A 21,650-nucleotide genomic window follows, 5' to 3' on the forward strand; every position below is an offset into this window, starting at 1 on the left:
GCTGATTTGAAACATTGTTGAAAGTATCAGGGCCATGGAACTTTCTCATGCTGGGAAAATACAGAAGGGAGGGCACATTCAGAGCGTGGGGTTGCGAGAACAAGCGGTCTTTTGTTAGATAACAGGAGCCAGGTGCGAGATAACGGTATGGAGCATGAGACCCATCTTTCAGTTTTTGCAGCCATTTTAGTGTTGTGCGGCTGCTGTTGCATTCCGTGTATCCGGTCCCTTACTGCTAGAGTTATATCTAAGGCCATTGACCCAGCAAGCCCTTCCCAGATGTTTCCCCTTTTAGGGGATACGGAACCCGAATATGAGGAGGAGGATTCCGTTGCTTTTACTGCTTTTTTGAGCTTCTCCATTCTATGTCGTGCCTCTTCTAAATTGGGAAGAGTGGGCATGTGGACCATTCCGCCTGACTTGCCTAGTTTATGTCACATCCCTTAGGAGATGTGAAGAGAGGGAATCACAAAACTTTTCCTTCTGGGAAAAGTTTTCTTTTTGTGTCTGGATCTAGTTAGGTTGTGTCACGTCTCTGGGGAGACGTGAAGAGAGGGATTTGTAAGGAAGTGCTATTTCTTATGCAAATGACCAGCTTACTGCTATCACATTGCTATAACTGAGACAACGTATTTTCACAGTAAAACATGTTAGGTCCCATACAGGATAGCTCCCACACCCACACACACATTACACACACTAACTGCCGAGGACACACAGATAAGACATACACCCACACATTGGGAGGAAGAGACAGCCTTGACTTGCAGACACAAGCACACACACACACAATCTCCTTCCTAGCCGAACATTGTGTGACTGAGAACGACACGACGAGACCCGGAGGAACGACGGACGGCTCAACAGGACCAATCCAAGAAGACAACACCTCAACTGTGGCCAATCAAAAGCCAGGGACTTTCAGACTCAACCCACTTTTTGTACTGTACATAACATGCTTACAATCTGTTATCGGGGCTTCGTTCTGCTGGTTCCTTGGTAGCCAAATGAATGAGCCCGTATACGTTGTACCAGATATCTTTACTCTGAATAAACTGTCGCTTGTCATATAATTGACCACCTTGTCCGAATCGATCCTTGACCGACTCGCCCTATCTACATATCCAATTATCAACACACTCATTACCTGTATTAACTGCACCTGTTTGAACTCGTTACCTGTATAAAAGACACCTGTCCACACACTCAATCAAACAGACTCCAACCTCTCCATAATGGCCAAGACCAAGAGCTGTGTAAGGACATCAAGGATTAAATTAAGGAGGCCCTCCGCACTGCTAAAGCTAACTCTCTCTCCTCTGCTCTCATCCTTCTAGACCTATCGGCTGCCTTCGATACTGTGAACCATCAGATCCTCCTCTCCACCCTCTCCGAGTTGGGCATCTCCGGCGCGGCCCACGCTTGGATTGCGTCCTACCTGACAGGTCGCTCCTACCAGGTGGCGTGGCGAGAATCTGTCTCCTCACCACGCGCTCTCACCACTGGCGTCCCCCAGGGCTCTGTTCTAGGCCCTCTCCTATTCTCGCTATACACCAAGTCACTTGGCTCTGTCATAACCTCACATGGTCTCTCCTATCATTGCTATGCAGACGACACACAATTAATCTTCTCCTTTCCCCTTCTGATGACCAGGTGGCGAATCGCATCTCTGCATGTCTGGCAGACATATCAGTGTGGATGACGGATCACCACCTCAAGCTGAACCTCGGCAAGACGGAGCTGCTCTTCCTCCCGGGAAGGACTGCCCGTTCCATGATCTCGCCATCACGGTTGACAACTCCATTGTGTCCTCCTCCCAGAGCGCTAAGAACCTTGGCGTGATCCTGGACAACACCCTGTCGTTCTCAACTAACATCAAGGCGGTGGCCCGTTCTTGTAGGTTCATGCTCTACAACATCCGCAGAGTACGACCCTGCCTCACACAGGAAGCGGCGCAGGTCCTAATCCAGGCACTTGTCATCTCCCGTCTGGATTACTGCAACTCGCTGTTGGCTGGGCTCCCTGCCTGTGCCATTAAACCCCTACAACTCATCCAGAACGCCGCAGCCCGTCTGGTGTTCAACCTTCCCAAGTTCTCTCACGTCACCCTGCTCCTCCGCTCTCTCCACTGGCTTCCAGTTGAAGCTCGCATCCGCTACAAGACCATGGTGCTTGCCTACGGAGCTGTGAGGGGAACGGCACCTCAGTACCTCCAGGCTCTGATCAGGCCCTACACCCAAACAAGGGCACTGCGTTCATCCACCTCTGGCCTGCTCGCCTCCCTACCACTGAGGAAGTACAGTTCCCGCGCAGCCCAGTCAAAACTGTTCGCTGCTCTGGCCCCCCAATGGTGGAACAAACTCCCTCACGACGCCAGGACAGCGGAGTCAATCACCACCTTCCGGAGACACCTGAAACCCCACCTCTTTCAGGAATACCTAGGATAGGATAAAGTAATCCTTCTCACCCCCCTTAAAAGATTTAGATGCACTATTGTAAAGTGGCTGTTCCACTGGATGTCTTAAGGTGAACGCACCAATTTGTAAGTCGCTCTGGATAAGAGCGTCTGCTAAATGACTTAAATGTAAATGTAATGTAAATGTAAAATTGTAGACCTGCACAAGGCTGGGATGGGCTACAGGACAATAGGCAAGCAGCTTGGTGAGAAGGCAGCAATTGTTGGCGCAATTATTAGAAAATGGAAGATGTTCAAGATGACGGTCAATCACCCTCGGTCTGGGGCTCCATGCAAGATCTCACCTCGTGGGGCATCAATGATCATGAGGAAGGTGAGGGATCAGCCCAGAACTACATGGCAGGACCTGCTCAATGACCTGAAGAGAGCTGGAACCACAGTCTCAAAGAAAACCATTAGTAACACACTACGCCGTCATGGATTAAAATCCTGCAGCGCACGCAAGGTCCTCCTGCTCAAGCCAGCGCATGTCCAGGCCTGTCTGAAGTTGCCAATGACCATCTGGATGATCCAGAGGAGGAATGGGAGAAGGTCATGTGGTCTGATGAGACAAAAATAGAGATTTTTGGTCTAAACCCCACTCGCCGTGTTTGGAGGAAGAAGAAGGATGTGTACAACCCCAAGAACAACATCCTAACTGTGAAGCATAGAGGTGGAAACCTCATTCTTTGGGGATGCTTTTCTGCAAAGGGGACAGGACGACTGCACCGTATTGAGGGGAGGATGGATGGGGCCATGTATCGCAAGATCTTGGCCAACAACCTCCTTCCCTCAGTAAGAGCATTGAAGATGGGTCGTGGCTGGGTCTTCCAGCATGACAACGACTCGAAACACACAGCCAGGGCAACTAAGGAGTGGCTCCGTAAGAAGCATCTCAAGGTCCTGGAGTGGCCTAGCCAGTCTCCAGACCTGAACCCAATAGAAAATCTTTGGAGGGAGCTGAAAGTCCGTATTGCCCATCGACAGCCAGAAACCTGAAATATCTGGAGAAGGTCTGTATGGAGTAGTGGGCCAAAATCCCTGCTGCAGTGTGTGCAAACCTGGTCGAGAACTACAGGAAACGTAGGATCTGTGTAATTGCAAGGAAAGGTTTCTGTACCAAAAATTAAGTTATGCTTTTCTGATGTATAAAATACTTATGTCATGCAATAAAATGCTAATTAATTACTTAGAAATCATACAATGTGATTTTTTAAATTTTTGTTTTAGATTCCGTCTTTCACGGTTGAAGTGTACCTATGATAAAAATGGGAAAACCTACAAAATCGGCAGTGTATCAAATACTTGTTCTCCCCACTGTACCTTTGACTATTGGATGTTCTTAATGGCACTTTAGTATTGCCAGTGTAACAGTATAGCTTCCGTCCCTCTCCTCACCCCTACCTGGGCTCAAACCAAGAACACATCGACAACAGACACCCTCGAAGCATCGTTACCCATCGCTCCACAAAAGCCGCGGCCCTTGCAGAGCAAGGGAACAACTAATCAAAGAGCGAGTGAAGTCACCGATTGAAAAGCTATTAGCGCGCACCCCGCTAACTAGTTAGCCATTTCTCATCGGTTACGCCAGCCTAATCTCGGGAGTTGATAGGCTTGAAGTCATAAACAGCTCAATGCTTGAAGCATAGAGAAGAGCTGCTGGCAAAACGCACAAAAGTGCTGTTTGAATGCATGCATACGAGCCTGCTGCTGCCTAGCATCGCTCTGTCAGACTGCTCTATCAAATCATAGACTTAATTATAACATAATAATACACAGAAATACGAGCCTTTGGTCATTAATATGGTCGAATCCGGAAACTATTATTTCGAAAACAAAACGTTTATTCTTTCAGTGAAATACAGAACCGTTCTGTATTTTATCTAACGGGTAAGTCTAAATATTCCTGTTACATTGCACAACCTTCAATGTTATGTCATAATTACGTAAAATTCTGGCAAATTAGTTTGCAACGAGCCAGGCGGCCCAAACTGTTGCATATAACCTGACTCTGCGTGCAATGAACGCAAGAGAAGTGACACAATTTCACCTGGTTAATATTGCCTGCTAACCTGGATTTCTTTTAGCTAAATATGCTGGTTTAAAAATATATACTTCTGTGTATTGATTTTTAAAAAGGCATTGATGTTTATGGTTAGGTACAGTCGTGCAACGATTCTGCTTTTTTCGCAAATGCGCTTTTGTTAAATCATCCCCCGTTTGGCGAAGTTGGCTGTCTTTGTTAGGAAGATATAGACTTCACACAGCTCGCAACGATCCGGGTGGCCCAAACTGCTGCATATACCCTGACTCGGTTGCAAGAGAAGTGACACAATTTCCCTAGTTAAAAGAAATTCATGTTAGCAGGCAATATTAACTAAATATGCAGGTTTAAAAATATATACTTGTGTATTGATTTTAAGAAAGGCATTGATGTTTATGGTTAGGTACACGTTGGAGCAACGACAGTCCTTTTTCGTGAATGCGCACAGCATCGATTATATGCAACGCAGGACACGCTAGATAGACTAGTAATATCATCAACCATGTGTAGTTAACTAGTGATTATGATAGATTGATTGTTTTTTACCGGCTCCCTCTGGTCGGGTTACGTTGACTACCGGCTCCCTCTGGTCAGGTTACGTTGACGACCGGCTCCCTCTGGTCAGGTTACGTTGACGACCGGCTCCCTCTGGTCAGGTTACGTTGACGACCGGCTCCCTCTGGTCAGGTTACGTTGACGACCGGCTCCCTGGCCAGGTTACGTTGACGACCGGCTCCCTCTGGCCAGGTTACGTTGACGACCGGCTCCCTGGCCAGGTTACGTTGACGACCGGCTCCCTCTGGTCAGGTTACGTTGACGACCGGCTCCCTCTGGTCAGGTTACGTTGACGACCGGCTCCCTGGCCAGGTTACGTTGACGACCGGCTCCCTCTGGTCAGGTTACGTTGACGACCGGCTCCCTCTGGCCAGGTTACGTTGACGACCGGCTCCCTCTGGTCAGGTTACGTTGACGACCGGCTCCCTGGCCAGGTTACGTTGACGACCGGCTCCCTCTGGCCAGGTTACGTTGACGACCGGCTCCCTCTGGCCAGGTTACGTTGACGACCGGCTCCCTCTGGTTAGGTTATAGTGATGCCTGGCTCCCTCTGGTTAGGTTACGTTGACGACCGGCTCCCTCTGGCCAGGTTACGTTGACGACCGGCTCCCTCTGGCCAGGTTACGTTGACGACCGGCTCCCTCTGGCCAGGTTACGTTGACGACCGGCTCCCTCTGGCCAGGTTACGTTGACGACCGGCTCCCTCTGGCCAGGTTACTTTGACGACCGGCTCCCTCTGGCCAGGTTACGTTGACGACCGGCTCCCTCTGGTCAGGTTACGTTGACGACCGGCTCCCTCTGGTCAGGTTACGTTGACGACCGGCTCCCTCTGGTCAGGTTACGTTGACGACCGGCTCCCTGGCCAGGTTACGTTGACGACCGGCTCCCTCTGGCCAGGTTACGTTGACGACCGGCTCCCTCTGGCCAGGTTACGTTGACGACCGGCTCCCTCTGGTTAGGTTACAGTGATGCCTGGCTCCCTCTGGTTAGGTTACGTTGACGACCGGCTCCCTCTGGCCAGGTTACGTTGACGACCGGCTCCCTCTGGCCAGGTTACGTTGACGACCGGCTCCCTCTGGCCAGGTTACGTTGACGACCGGCTCCCTCTGGCCAGGTTACGTTGACGACCGGCTCCCTCTGGCCAGGTTACGTTGACGACCGGCTCCCTCTGGCCAGGTTACGTTGACGACCGGCTCCCTCTGGTTAGGTTACGTTGACGACCGGCTCCCTCTGGTTAGGTTATAGTGATGCCTGGCTCCCTCTGGTTAGGTTACGTTGACGACCGGCTCCCTCTGGCCAGGTTACGTTGACGACCGGCTCCCTCTGGTTAGGTTACGTTGACGACCGGCTCCCTCTGGCCAGGTTACGTTGACGACCGGCTCCCTCTGGTTAGGTTATAGTGATGCCTGGCTCCCTCTGGTTAGGTTACGTTGACGACCGGCTCCCTCTGGCCAGGTTACGTTGACGACCGGCTCCCTCTGGCCAGGTTACGTTGACGACCGGCTCCCTCTGGTTAGGTTACGTTGACGACCGGCTCCCTCTGGTTAGGTTATAGTGATGCCTGGCTCCCTCTGGTTAGGTTACGTTGACGACCGGCTCCCTCTGGCCAGGTTACGTTGACGACCGGCTCCCTCTGGTTAGGTTACGTTGACGACCGGCTCCCTCTGGCCAGGTTACGTTGACGACCGGCTCCCTCTGGTTAGGTTATAGTGATGCCTGGCTCCCTCTGGTTAGGTTACGTTGACGACCGGCTCCCTCTGGCCAGGTTACGTTGACGACCGGCTCCCTCTGGCCAGGTTACGTTGACGACCGGCTCCCTCTGGCCAGGTTACGTTGACGACCGGCTCCCTCTGGCCAGGTTACGTTGACGACCGGCTCCCTCTGGCCAGGTTACGTTGACGACCGGCTCCCTCTGGCCAGGTTACTTTGACGACCGGCTCCCTCTGGCCAGGTTACGTTGACGACCGGCTCCCTCTGGTTAGGTTATAGTGATGCCTGGCTCCCTCTGGTTAGGTTATAGTGATGCCTGGCTCCCTCTGGTCAGGTTATAGTGATGCCTGGCTCCCTCTGGTCAGGTTATAGTGATGCCTGGCTCCCTCTGGTTAGGTTATAGTGATGCCTGGCTCCCTCTGGTCAGGTTATAGTGATGCCTGGCTCCCTCTGGTCAGGTTATAGTGATGCCTGGCTCCCTCTGGTTAGGTTATAGTGACGACCGGCTCCCTCTGGCCAGGTTACGTTGATGACCGGCTCCCTCTGGTTAGGTTATAGTGATGCCTGGCTCCCTCTGGTTAGGTTATAGTGATGCCTGGCTCCCTCTGGTTAGGTTATAGTGATGCCTGGCTCCCTCTAGTTATGACTTCAAGTCATTTGTGTGTTTTAATTATTTAATCAAACAAAATGTTTAAAGCATCAGACAAGTTCAGTACGTATAGTTGATTTTATAAAAAACACATGGGGCGATTGGTAGAAAGAACAGATGACACTTGGTTGAATAAGATGTATTTTAGTTGGGGACAGCACTAGAACATGATTTTGTGGCTCCTGAGTGGTGCAGCAGACACTGCATATAGAATATATTATACAGCCTCAAAATCTGTTTAAAATGATCATTTTGAAGTCATGGATGGCAAGTCTTTGTATTCCTAGTGTAGTGAATTCAAGGGGTAGCCCTGAGCTGAACTCAAACCTGGGTCCAGCGACTGTCAAGCCAACACCTTATAACTGTTACGCCAAGATGTCTGAACTTCTTGACGAGGTCACTAGGTGTTGGGTTACGGTTGCTACAATAGCTTTCTCTATGAATTTGAGAGTGGTTACACTTCTCATTCCCCTATCCCTCAGCTGTTTACCAAACCAAGCCTCTGGGCAGCAATTTTGTTGCTGTTTAATAAAACCCACACAACCCAGCAATCTGCAGTTCAAACAATAACAAATCTGTCATTCCACCACTATTTTGGTAATAAGATGATGATGGGGTTGGAGAAATGTAACTACTTTCAAAATTCAGAGACAGACCTATGGATGCAAGGACTGACCATCCATAATATCAATATTATAGTTTTAACCATGTTGAGGCTATACAGTGTTGATTTACATTGTTTCTAGACATTGGAGTAAAAACAGCTTATTTGGAGTTCTGATGGGGTACAACAGTTGAACTACGCTCATGAGGCATGTTATATTCTTCAAGAATCAATGGCTATAAATAAACACGTTTTAAATGTCTAAATATGGATGTAGCTATTGCAGGAAGGCCATAAAGATCATCAAGGACATCAACCACTCGAACCACTGCCTGTTCACCCCGCTATCATCCAGAAGGCGAGGTCAGTACAGGTGCATCAAAGCTGGGACTGAGAGACTGAAAAACAGCTTCTATCTCAAGGCTATCAGACTGTAAAACAGCCACCATTGAGTGGCTGCTGCCAACACACTGTCATTGACACTGACCCAACTCCAGCCACTTTAATAATGGGAATTGATGGGAAATGATGTAAATATATCACTAGCCACTTTAAACAATGCTACCTTATATAATGTTACTTACCCTACATTATTCATCTGATATGCATACGTATATACTGTACTCTACATCATCGACTGCATCCTTATGTAATACATGTATCACTAGCCACTTTAACTATGCCACTTTGTTTACTTTGTCTACATACTCATCTCATATGTATATACTGTACTCGATACCATCTACTGTATGCTGCTCTGTACCATCACTCACTCATATATCCTTATGTACATATTCTTTATCCCCTTACACTGTGTATAAGACAGTAGTTTTAGAATTGTTAGTTAGATTACTTGTTGGTTATCACTGCATTGTCGGAACTAGAAGCACAAGCATTTCGCTACACTCGCATTAACATCTGCTAACCATGTGTATGTGACAAATACAATTTGATTTGATTTGATTTTTGCATATTTCCCCTTTAACACCACACATCAGTTAAACAACTGCAGAGTTTGTGCCTCTGTTTTTAAGACAGTACTTACTAGTGTTAATCAGGGAACGGTTTCTCAAAACCATCTTATGGCTAAGTTCACCGTTAGAACCATCGGACACCTTTTAAGATGCGTTTGGGAAATCGAGCACAGATATCCAGTTTCCTCCTCTTCTTCCTCCTCCTTTTTCGATGTAACAGTCATCTCCCCCTCCTCTTTCACTCCATAAACTGCATCCTCCTCTCCTTTTACTGTAACATCCTCCTCCTCTTTCACTTTGAAACGTGTCTTTTTCTTCTTTCACAGTAACGGCCTCACCCTCTACTTCTTGTTTTACTGTGATATCCTCCTCTTTAGCAGGAGGAGAGTAGCTTAGTGAAATCATGGTCGGGAATGCTAGCTATCTAGGATAATGCTAATTTAACCAGCCCGCTAACTGACTAAAAACAACAACACCGTAAATATGAAATTAAATCAGATAACTAACTAGACGACAGAAGATGGTTGAAAACACAGTGGCTAATATACATAAAAGCGTCTAAAGAGCTTTATTGGTTCAGCTATTTAGGCTAGCAAACTACCGAGGTGGCTAACTAACTGTTGCTGCTGTTGAAAGAAGCGTTCCGTCCACTAGATTATACGTCACACTAGCAGCATTGCCTTAAAGTCCCACATCTCCATCTGTTAACTGGAGTGGGTATCGCAGTTGAGTAAAATGTCTATTTTATCTTCAGACAACAAGTTAAAGTGTAGGAAGCACGAGTTTTTACTCACCAGTGTAACAATACAGAGTGGTTAAAGCCTTAGTAACCTAGTTGTATTCACCATCTGGTTCCCTATAAGGACAAACAGTTATGTTTTTGCGTTATTACATATGTATTCATTTATTTTATCTTCTAAACTACCCACAATGCACTATTTCTGAACGTCCTATGGAGGATCTACTCTGTGCTACCGAGTTTGTATGCTAGTGTAACGGTGTAATTAAGTTGTTAAATTCCTGCATAAAATGGGTTTTATGCCACGTCCTGGTCGATTAGTGTGTCTTATGCACTAAAATCAAATGAAATGTTATTGGTCACATATACATGGTTAGCAGATGTTAATGCGAGTGTAGCGAAATGCTTGTGTTTTTAGTTCCGACATTGCAGTAATATCTAACAAGTAATCTAACAATTCCCCAACAACTACCTAATGCACACAAATCTAAAGGGGTGAATAAGAATATGTACATAGAAATATATGGATGAGCAATGGCCATGCGGAATAGGAAAGGTGCCGTAGATGGTATAAAATACAGTATATACATGTATTAAGATATGTTAACATTATTAAAGTGTCATTGTTTAAAGTAACTAGTGATACATTTTTTGAAGTGGCCAGTGATTTGAGTCTCAATGTAGCCAGCAGCCTCTCTGAGCTAGTGAGATAGACAATCTGTCTCTCAGTCCCAGCTTTGAACAGGCAGTGGCTCGGGTGGTTGTTGTCCTTGATGATCTTTTTGGCCTTCCTGTGACATCAGGTGCTGTAGGTGTCTTGGAGGGCAGGTAGTTTGCCCCCGGTGATGCGAGCCTTGCAGTTGAGGGCGGGGCAGTTGCCTTACCAGGTGGTGATACAGCGCGACAGGATGCTCTCGACTGTGCATCTGTAAGTTTGTCAGGTTGTTACTTGACAAGCCAAATTTCTTCAGCCTCCTGAGGTTGAAGAAGGAATTTAAAATGTTCCACCTCAGTGATAAAGGTATGGGATTCTGGGTCATCCACAGCAGGTCTTGGAACTCTGGGGGCGGTATTTCATTTTTGGATAAAAAACGTTCCCGTTTTAAACGGGATATTTTGTCATGACAAGATGCTCGACTATGCATATAATTGACAGCTTTGGATAGAAAACACTCTAACGTTTCCAAAACGGCAAAGATATTGTCTGTGAGTATAACAGAACTGATGTTACAGGTGAAACCCAGATAAAAATCCAATCAGGAAGTGCCCCATATTTTGAAAGCACTGCATGCCAATGACTCCTTATATGGCTGTGAATGGGCTACGAATGAGCTTACGCTTTCTACATATTCCCCAAGGTGTCTACAGCATTGTGACGTATTTTTACACATTTATGTTGAAGAATAGCCGTAAGTTGAGCAAGTGGTCACATGATGGCTCCCGCAGAAAATCTTGCGTAAAGTACAGAGGTAGCCATTATTGCAATTGCTTCTAATGAGAAACCAATTGTCCCGGTGGATATATTATCGAATAGATATGTGAAAAACATCTTGAGGATTGATTCTAAACAACGTTTGCCATGTTTCTGTCGATATTATGGAGCTCATTTGGAAAAAAGTTAGGAGTTGTAGTGACCGCATTTTCCGGTAGATTTCTCAGCCAAACGTGAAGAACAAACGGAGCTATTTCGCCTAAAAAAAATAATATTTTTGGAAAAAAGGAACATTTGCTATCTAACTGGGAGTCTCCAGAGTGAAAACATCCGAAGTTCTTCAAAGGTAAATGATTGAATTTGATTGCTTTTCTTATTTTCGTGAAAATTTTGCCTGCTGCTAGCAGGGCATAATGCTATGCTAGGCTATGATAAACTGACACAAATGCTTGTCTAGCGTTGGCTGTAAAGCATATTTTGAAAATCTGAGATGGCAGTGTGATTAACAAAAGGCTAAGCTATGTCTCAATATATTTCATTTGTGATTTTCATGAATAGGAAGATTTTCTAGGAAGATTTATGTCTGTTGCGTTATGCTAATTAGTGTCGGGCGATGATTACGCTCCCGGATCCGGGTTTGAGAGTCACAAGAAGTTTTAATGGAGAATCGCTGTGGGTAAAATGAATGGTCCCGGGATAGAACTGTATAAAGTTGACATTACATCATAAAATCCAACTTTTACATTGTACATTACCAATTTATGTTTTAGTAACTACTGTTGTTGGTTTGGTGCCAAATAAGCCTCTCTTTATATGTTATTTGCAGAATCTCAGTTTTCCAAATGGGTGTTATATGCTAGCTAAAGTTTTCCATTCAAGTTGGAAACTAACTGGAAAATGCATCTTCTTTAGGAGTGCTATTTACAGTGCCTTGCGAAAGTATTCGGCCCCCTTGAACTTTGCGACCTTTTGCCACATTTCAGGCTTCAAACAAAGATATAAAACTGTATTTTTTTGTGAAGAATCAACAACAAGTGGGACACAATCATGAAGTGGAATGACATTTATTGGATATTTCAATTTTTTTTTAACAAATCAAAAACTGAAAAATTGGGGAGTGCAAAATTATTCAGCCCCCTTAAGTTAATACTTTGTAGCGCCACCTTTTGCTGCGATTACAGCTGTAAGTCGCTTGGGGTATGTCTCTATCAGTTTTGCACATCGAGAGACTGAAATGTTTTCCCATTCCTCCTTGCAAAACAGCTCGAGCTCAGTGAGGTTGGATGGAGAGCATTTGTGAACAGCAGTTTTCAGTTCTTTCCACAGATTCTCGATTGGATTCAGGTCTGGACTTTGACTTGGCCATTCTAACACCTGGATATGTTTATTTTTGAACCATTCGATTGTAGATTTTGCTTTATGTTTTGGATCATTGTCTTGTTGGAAAACAAATCTCCGTCCCAGTCTCAGGTCTTTTGCAGACTCCATCAGGTTTTCTTCCAGAATGGTCCTGTATTTGGCTCCATCCATCTTCCCATCAATTTTAACCATCTTCCCTGTCCCTGCTGAAGAAAAGCAGGCCCAAACCATGATGCTGCCACCACCATGTTTGACAGTGGGGATGCTGTGTTCAGGGTGATGAGCTGTGTTGCTTTTACGCCAAACATAACGTTTTGCATTGTTGCCAAAAAGTTCAATTTTGGTTTCATCTGACCAGAGCACCTTCTTCCACATATTTGGTGTGTCTCCCAGGTGGCTTGTGGCAAACTTTAAACAACACTTTTTATGGATATCTTTAAGAAATGGCTTTCTTCTTGCCACTCTTCCATAAAGGCCAGATTTGTGCAATATACGACTGATTATTGTCCTATGGACAGAGTCTCCCACCTCAGCTGTAGATCTCTGCAGTTCATCCAGAGTGATCATGGGCCTCTTGGCTGCATCTCTGATCAGTCTTCTCCTTGTATGAGCTGAAAGTTTAGAGGGACGGCCAGGTCTTGGTAGATTTGCAGTGGTCTGATACTCCTTCCATTTCAATATTATCGCTTGCACAGTGCTCCTTGGGATGTTTAAAGCTTGGGAAATCTTTTTGTATCCAAATCCGGCTTTAAACTTCTTCACAACAGTATCTCGGACCTGCCTGGTGTGTTCCTTGTTCTTCATGATGCTCTCTGCGCTTTTAACGGACCTCTGAGACTATCACAGTGCAGGTGCATTTATACGGAGACTTGATTACACACAGGTGGATTGTATTTATCATCATTAGTCATTTAGGTCAACATTGGATCATTCAGAGATCCTCACTGAACTTCTGGAGAGAGTTTGCTGCACTGAAAGTAAAGGGGCTGAATAATTTTGCACGCCCAATTTTTCAGTTTTTGATTTGTTAAAAAAGTTTGAAATATCCAATAAATGTCGTTCCACTTCATGATTGTGTCCCACTTGTTGTTGAATCTTCACAAAGAAATACAGTTTTATATCTTTATGTTTGAAGCCTGAAATGTGGCAAAAGGTCGCAAAGTTCAAGGGGGCCGAATACTTTCGCAAGGCACTGTATATTCTGTCGACTACTGATCATTCATCCACACTGTGTGTCCTGTCATTGCATGTAATTTATGACAAATGTATAAAGTATATGTTTCTAAACTCATGAACGCCAGCCAGCGTATTATCCCAGTTTTGATAGCCATTGGTTTAGTAGATTACAGAAAGGCTACACTGCGCACACGCTACTGCGTATGGGACGTCATCTATACAAACGTGGCTGTTCTAAATGAGGTGTTTCTCAAAGCCTTGAGTAATGAACCTATTTTTGACACAATAGGCTGGAAAGCGACAATACTTTAAAAAGCTTTGTTTCCCCATCACTACTTTGCCGCATGTTCTCTGTGAAGTAGACTATGGGAGTTTTGTAACTTTTTCCACCTTGGCTTATTGCTAGCGTGCTAGCTGACTGACATCTGGAATGTATCAATTTTGGATGTTGGGGATTTTCCCTGCCACAATTCTGTTTGTCTCTGCTCTTTTGATCTGCAGTTTTGTTTAAGTTGGGTTTTGTTAGTTGGGTTCTAACTGGTCGCCATCACTTGGGCTCCAGCTCGCTGACCATAGCTAGTTGGCTAAATAGCTAATGTTAGCTGGCTGGCTAAGATAACTGCATATAGCTAACATTTTTTGATATTTGGTTAGATGGCATTATGTATTTCCAAAACTTTGGTTTACTTTAATCACTCCACATGATGGCAAGAACAGCTCAAATAAGCAAAAAGAAATGACAGTCCATCATTACTTTAAGACATGATGGTCAGTCAATATGGAAACTTTCAAGAACTTTGAAAGATTCTTGAAGTGCATTTGCAAAGACCATCAATCACTATGATGAAACTGGCTCTCATGAGGATTGCCACAGGAAAGGAAGACCCAGAGTTACCTCTGCTGCAGAGGATTAGTTCATTAGAGTTCATTAACTGCACCTCAGATTGCAGCACATATAAATGCTTCAGAGTTCAAGTTACAGACACATCTCAACATCAGACTGCTTGAATCAGGCCTTCATGGTCAAATTGCTGCAAAGAAACCACTACTAAAAGGACACCAAGTGGTGCAGTGGTCTAAGTCACTAGAGATCCTGGTTCGAGTCCAGGCCCTGTCGCAGCCGGCCGCCACTGGGAGACCCATGGGGTGGCACACAATTGGCCCAGCGTCATCCGGGTCAGTGGAGGGTTTGGCTCGCAGGGATCTTCTTGTCCCATCGCGCACTAGTGACTCCTGTGGCGGGGCAGGCGCAATGCACGCTGACACGGTCGCCAGGTGTACGGTGTTTCCTCCGACACATTGCTGCGGCTGGCTTCCGGGTTAAGCGGGCATTGTGTCAAGAAGCACTGCGGCTTGGCTGGGTTGTGTTTCAGAGGACGCACGGCTCTCGACCTTCGCCTTTCCCGAGTCCGTACAGGAGTTGCAGCAATGGGACAGGACTCTAACTACCAATTGGATACCACGAAATTGGGGAGAAAAAGGGGTAAAAAATATATATATAAAAAATGGAATAAAAAAAGAAAGAAAGAAAGGACACAAATAACAAGAAAATACTTGCTTGGGCCAAGAAACAAGAGCAATGGACATTAGATCGGTGGAAATCTGTCCTTTGGTCTGGTTCCAACCGCTGTGTCTTTGTGAACGGATGATCTCCTCATGCGCGGTTCCCACCGTGAAGCACGGAGTAGGAGGTGTGATGATGTGGGGGGTGCTTTGCTGGTGACACTGTCTGTAATTTATTTAGAATTCAAGGCATACTTAACCAGCATGGCTACCACATCATTCTGCAGCGATACGCCATCCCATCTGGTTTGTGCATAGTGGGACTATCATTTGTTTTTCAACAGGACAATGACCCAACACACCTCCAGGCTGTGTAAGGGCTATTTGAGCAAAAAGGAGAGTGATGGAGTGCTGCATCCAATGACCTGGCCTCCACAATCACCCAACCTCAATCCAATTGAGATGGTTTGGGATGAGTTGGACCGCAGAGTGACAGAAAAGCAGCCAACAAGTGCTCAGCATATGTGGGAAGTCTTTCAATACTGTTGGAAAATATATGTTTTACACTTTTTTTGGTTACTACATGTTTCCATGTGTGTTATTTCATAGTTTTGATGTCTTCACTATTATTCTACAATGTAGAAAATAGTAAAAATAAAGATGTTGCATGTTATTTTGGATTTAATACGTGTCACATATCAGTTTGCAAACAATGTTAAAACATATGTATATTTGAATGGTAGTGTATATATTTGAGTTAATAAAGCTGCATACAAACATGGACTCTTTTTGCTTTCTTGAGTAAGGGAGCTCCAAAATGCAGGTGTTTCAGCCTAGCTCAGTGCTTTCTGTGGTGGTGGGGCAGCCAGCGGAATATACGGAGCGTAGGTGTTGGTAATGCTCTCTAGTTGCGCCATGATTGGCTCAGTTTTCTGTCACTCATGAGGACACTACGTCACCGCCAAGCACCTTCGGTGCTGCCATAGAGTTACATTTGAAGGGACCATCCAAGAAGGCTCAAGGTCATGGTTATTGCTATATTGTAATTATTTCGCCACCATGGCCTGGTGTCGTAAGACGTTAGTAGACCATGTTTCTCACCCTAATAATGTGGTCTATTTTCCCCTCTTAATTTCGCCTACTGTTCTGACTTGGTGGTGCACAGGTAACCAAAAACCTGTTTTAGATACATGTAATCATTGAATATTGTAAGAGCTTTCATTGCCTTTATTTATCCTACGGTTCTGACTTGGTATACAGGGAGGACACTGTAAGAATGGCCCATGTTATGAATTCTGTCACTGTACATTTCTAAATATTGACTACGCCCGTCTTAGCTCGCTCATTAATGTCTTCATCTAAATGACTGATTGCCTCTTATCCTCGTCGTCCCCCTATGCCATAGTTTGTACATCTCAATTGTCATTAGACACCACATATGTTTAAGCAAGTCAGCCAAATCAGCTATCAGCTTACCCCCAGCCAACCTAACTCTGTACATTTGTTAGTAAATTTACACTGGGAGCATCGGCCACATCTATAATTATCGTGCAGCACATTGTCTAGGAAGGTACTACATGGGACTGGTGGAAGATCAGACCTCACCATTTGACTGATGTTGGAGGCCTGTCTGAAGACAACCCTCTGGGGTTCTTTAAACGTCTTCTCCAGTTGTGGATCAGTGATCAAGATGTACCAGTGTTTTTAATGATGTGGTCAAACTGTTTACCAAGTGGGGAGTACTGAAGGAAGCATTGAACGTGTTGGTCTGGAGGGAGGGGAGTACTGAAGGAAGCATTGAACGTGTTGGTCTGGAGGACAGGGAGGTTTGGGCGTGAGGCTGTCATCCTGGGTCATATTTTTACAGTGGTGTAAAGTACTTAAGTAAAAATACTTTTAAAGTACCACTTAAGTCGTTTTTGGGGGGTATCTGTACTTAACTATTTATATTTTTGACAACTTTCACTTCAATACATTCCTAGAGAAAATATTGTACTTTTTACTCTATATATTTTCCCTGTCAACCAAAAGTACTCGTTACATTTTGCATGCTTAGCAGGACAGGAAAATGGTCCAACACACGCATTATCAAGAGAACATCCCTGGTCATCCCTACTGCCTCTGATCTGGCTGACTCACTAAACATAAATGCATCATTTGTAAAATATGTCTGAGTGTTGGGAGTGTGCGCCTGGCTATCCGTAAATAGTAAAAACAAGAAAATGGTGCCGTCTGGTTTGCTTAATATAAGGAATGTGAAATGATTTGAAGTATATTTTAGAAATTACATTTACTTTTGATACTTAAGTATTTTTAAAACCAAATACTTTTACTCAAGCAGTATATTACTGGGTGACTTTCACTTTTACTTGAGTAACATTCTATTCAGGTATCTATACTTTTACTCAAGCATGACAATTGGGTACTTTTTCCACCACTTTTATAACGATCCCTTGTGTCATGCAGCAATTCCTCTGGGTAACCACGCTGTCTGAAACGCTCATCCAGACAATCAGCTTGTTTGTCATAGTCACTATGTGTACTACAAATTCTACATTTGCGACTGTATTGGCTGATGGGGAGGCTCTTTTTTAGGGGTGTAGGGTGGACGCTATCTCCGCGTAACAGCGAATTCCTTTCTGTTATTCTAAAACAAACCCACAAACAGATTAGCATAATGAGATACTATTGCTTTTTATACTAAACGTACATACCATGCACTATTTTGACATAGTGGACGATATTAATATATCTGCATTTATACTGTTTCTCATACTAAGATAAGTTGGTTTTGCAAGAGTCTGTTGATTGGTCAGTCATTGGATTCATTTGTTTTGCAATATGTTAAAATCAAATCAAGCTTTATTTATACAGCACAATTCAGACATGGATGCAACACAACGGCTTCACAGGAAAAATATGATCAAAACCAACGAAAAAACAGGACTATTTAGTACACAAACATAAGAGGATAAAAAAAGACTAATGAACATTGCCATTGATTAAAATATTAATTGGATGCAATATCCAACCCAAAATATTAGCTTGTTTTATAGGAGAAAGACACTGGGTGTCCACTGAAAGTTGACTAGTAACAACAACTGGGACCTAAAAGACACCCACCATGAGACCCACTAAATCGCCCAAGAAGAGGAAAACAAAAGAAAAACCCACACCAAACTTAAAGACAGGAAGCGAACCAAAAAGGTGGTTAAAATAATTTATTTACAATCAATACCATTCACACTTTACAAAATCATATCTCTCATTCATTCTTAATTACTTACTTATATTTACAAAACCAAATCACCAAACACCAAACAAAAACAAACCTCAGGGGAGCATCGTCCCTCCCCGTCATACCTAACCAATACCTAACCCTTTCCCTATCTCCCCTTCCCTAATCTATCCCCTTACCAAACTCACTCTAACACTCCCAGCCCTAAACCCCCCTTTCCACCTCTCCCGTGCCGCATGCTTCCCCCACTTCCTCTCCTCCCCTCTTCATCCTCCCCCTCAAATCACCTTCCACCCTTCTCACTATCCCTTCCACCCCCCAATCTCTCCCTGTCTTGACAAAATTCTTCCTGGCTTCCCACAGTCCCTTTTTAAAGAGACTCATGAGAAGCCAGAGCAGAAACCTGTCCCTATCCGTTCCCTTTGCTCTCCCTACGCCTCTCTCTAGCCTAGCCCATGTCAAAACAAAATCACTCCTAACCACACCTAGCATCATCCGTGCCCTAGCCCAGACTAGTCCGGCAAAGGCACAGTCCCAGAAGGCATGGCGCACAGTCTCCTCCCTGCCACAAGAGGATCTTGGACAGGTGGGGATCGCACCAAACTATACCGGTACAAGATGGAAAGTACCGGCAAACGCTTATGAAGGCTCAACCAATTCAGGTCCTTGAGCCCGTTGTCCAGGCCCCGCGCCTGCACTCCCTCCCAGACCACTGACGAGATGCCCGCTACGGGCGCAGGACTCCCTGCCTGCCTGACCTCCTCGTACAGGTGCCTGTGGTCTAAACCTACTCGGGCAACTTCAACCTCGGGGTGCGCACGCAGCCACTTGGCCGCATGACCAAAGTGCCATGGCAGCTGTTCTGCCCGAGGACCCGCGTTAGACCACACCATTACGCTTCTCGCCTGATACGAGAAGAACACCCGCAGGAGGTAACCGGACGGGTGTATCACTGGCTGAGCAAGCTCCGCCAACAAGAAAGAAACAAAAATTAAGTCCAGCTTGAGGGGGAAATGTGGTACCCCCCTACCTCCCTCCCCGATGGGACAGATCATGCGTGCCCTGGCGACCCACTCGCACCTGCCACTCCACATAAACTGAAACACAAGCCTCACTAGAGGCCTCCTCAGACAAGCCGGCAATGGGTAGATGTACGCCAAATACAAAAGAGACGGCAACACATCCACCTTTAGGACCAAGACTTTGCCCATAAAAGACAAATACCTAGCCTTCCACATTGCTAGCTTCCTCTGTACCACTGCGATACGCATGTTCCAGTTTAGCGTCGCTGAGCCAGAGGTCTCAAAATGAACCCCGAGAATCCTCAGGGCCCCTTCACAGAGAGATAACCCCCCAGGCACATCCGTTCTACCGCGCCATCTTCCGAAAAACTTGACGGAAGACTTTGCATGGTTCAGAACTGCTCCCGACGCTCGGGTGAAATCCCCAAAGATGGCAAGGGACCTTGTCAGGCACGAGTCCTTGCACAACAGCAAGGAAGTGTCGTCGGCGTACTGCGTCATCTTAACACGCAGCCCACCACTTCCAGGGATCAACAAGCCTTCCACCCCTGTGTCTGCCCTAATGGCAGCCCCCAGAGGCTCCATGTACAGTACGAAGAGGAGAGCCGAGAGTGGGCATCCCTGCCTGACCCCAGACGAGAGGTCAAAAACGTCACCTAAGTGACTATTTACACTAACTCGACACCCCGCTCCGACATATAAAGTACGGATCCATCCTATAAACTTCTCCACAAATCCTAATCTACCTAACACCCTGAATAGAAAAGATCTATTCACGCGATCAAAAGCTTTCGCCTGATCTAGCGCTGCTACCATTAAAGGCAGCCCTCTATCTTCAACCCAAGCGATGGAATCCCTGATCAATTGTAGGTTCCATCTTATAGAGCGGCCCTCTACCCCGCACGTCTGATCCTCGTGGACGATGTAGGGAAGGGCTGTGCGCAACCGGTCTGTTAAAACCTTTGCAAGAATCTTGTAATCTACGCACAGCATGGTCAATGGCCGCCAGTTGCCAAGGTCAGTTGCTTCCCCCTTCTTATAAAGAAGTGACAGCACACCAACAGCCATTGATCCCCCCGGGACCCCCGTCTCAAGGATGGCCTTCAAGACCTCGAGAACCACTGGTCCAAGTATACCCCAAAACTTGAGGTAAAACTCAGCCGGCAGCCCATCCATCCCAGGCACCTTCCCTTTTCCCATCCTCCTAAGAGCGCTCTCAACCTCTTCTAGTGAGATCTGGGCCTCCATCACGTCTCTAATGTCCTCTGGCAACCGCCGGGACAAGTGTTCTAAAAACACGTTTCCCTGCTTTACATCTATTTCCCTTTCCTTAAACAGTTGTCACCCTGACCATTTCCTCTGGTTTACTTACTATACTACCATTTTCTTCCCTAACTCCATGCATTACCTTCCTACTCTGCCTGGCCCTAACAGACTTAAAGAACATAGCGGAACAAGTCTCATTATGTTCTAGAAAGCCACTATGCGCACGCTCCAGGAAAGCTCGAGCCTTCTGCTCCTGCAGCTCCCTGAGCTGCGCCTTTAGGGCTGCGAATCTCTCCCAGTCAATCGACCCGCCGAGGTTGCCTGCCTCGTACTCGAGTTCAATTAACCTTTGGATACGATCCACCTCCCTCCTTTCCTCCCTTTTTTCCTTCTACAATATCCTATTATAAAAGCCCTAATCCTCACCTTAACTAAATCCCACCACTCTAACACCCCCTCGCACATGGACCGGAGGCCGTCAAGCCTCCGAAAGAAACAAAAAAATGCGTCAACGAAAGCCTGCTCCTCCAGTATATCCCGATCTAACTTCCAGTACCCCCTACCGAAGAGGCAGACTGGCGACCCCACCTGCAGGAACACCCCGTCGTGATCCGTGAAGAAAACAGGCACCAGCCGCCCAGACAACTGACCCAAAGACCTGGATACAAAAATGTAGTCGAGCCTCCGCGCAACCCCCCTGGAGTTGCGCCATGTAGGACCGACCATTGCCGGAGTAGTGTGCAGGCCACCATCAACCAGACCATGGCAAGCCATTAGCCCAGAGATGGCACCTGCACTGCTATCACCGCCTACCCCTAAATCTATATTAAAGTCTCCTCCTATCACCAAGTGCCTGTTTGTAACACACAGGGGCGCCAGACAGTCTACCATCTCCCTCCTGTCTGCCGCCACCTGTGGCCCATA

Source organism: Oncorhynchus nerka, linkage group LG13 (assembly GCF_034236695.1).
Source record: "Oncorhynchus nerka isolate Pitt River linkage group LG13, Oner_Uvic_2.0, whole genome shotgun sequence".
Taxonomy (NCBI): domain Eukaryota; kingdom Metazoa; phylum Chordata; class Actinopteri; order Salmoniformes; family Salmonidae; genus Oncorhynchus; species Oncorhynchus nerka.